This window comes from Dipodomys spectabilis, unplaced genomic scaffold (assembly GCF_019054845.1).
Source record: "Dipodomys spectabilis isolate Male_0828 unplaced genomic scaffold, ASM1905484v1 ptg000934l, whole genome shotgun sequence".
NCBI lineage: Eukaryota > Metazoa > Chordata > Mammalia > Rodentia > Heteromyidae > Dipodomys > Dipodomys spectabilis.
The window spans coordinates 186555-187536 of NW_024871611.1; positions in this window are offsets into that span (position 1 = coordinate 186555).

Genomic DNA, 982 nt, shown 5'->3' on the forward strand with positions numbered 1-982 from the left:
TAATCCACACAGTCGCCCAGAAGTACCTAAGCTGGAAGTAGGGAGTACTTCCATGTATGTAGCCTTTAAGACCCCATCGATTTCCTCAACACCGCCCCACTCCAGGTCAGACACCCCCTGGGGACCCCATGACCCCCTGCTTGTTTTCAATCCTGCCTCTGAGGACCACTTCTCTGAGGATTCCTTCACCACACATCCTGGCCTAGGGTTTTGGTGAAAGAGGAGTTAAGGCCGGTTGTTCCCAAGGGGAAGGGTCTGTCCCTGGAGAAGGTGAGAGGTGAGGTGGTGCTGTGTCATTAGAGTGGTGCTCCCCTTGGGTGGGAGCCCTTGGTTCTGACAAGGGAATGGGGAATCGGAACCTGCATGCTCCAGCTTGTACATTGTCCTCCATGAGGAAACAACAAACTTAGGATAGGCACTACTCTGAGTCTGTGTGAGTGTGTGTGTGTGAGAGAGGGAGAGAGAGAGAAAGAGAGAGAGAGACTGAGAGAGACCATGAAAGAGAGAGAGACTAAAAGAGAGAGAGAGAGACCATGAAAGAGAGAGAGAGAGAGAGAGAGAGAGAGATCATCTTTCTCCTTGTACAGCTTGACTGTACTCAGGTGAGTGATCATTTGGCAAATTGCAGGAGCTGTATGGAAGAGTCTTCTGTCACTGTTCTGGATTTGTGTGTGTGTGTGTGTGTGTGTGTGTGTGTGTGTGTGTGTGTGTGTGTTAGGAGAGCAGGGAGATGAGATCAATGAAAATATATTTACATCATCATGTCTAAAAACAGCAAAAGCATTTTATTTCTCTCTCTGTGTGTATTTGTTTTTTTTCTTTCTTTCATCAATACCAAGTATGAGCCCAGCCACAATCTTTGTTTTCTCCTTCACAGTTTCATGGCTCCTTTATGGAAAATTTCAGTAGATATTCCTTTCCTCCCCTTTCCACCTCTCTCTTCCCCCTTTCCTATAGCCCACAGTAGATGCTGGGCCTGCAT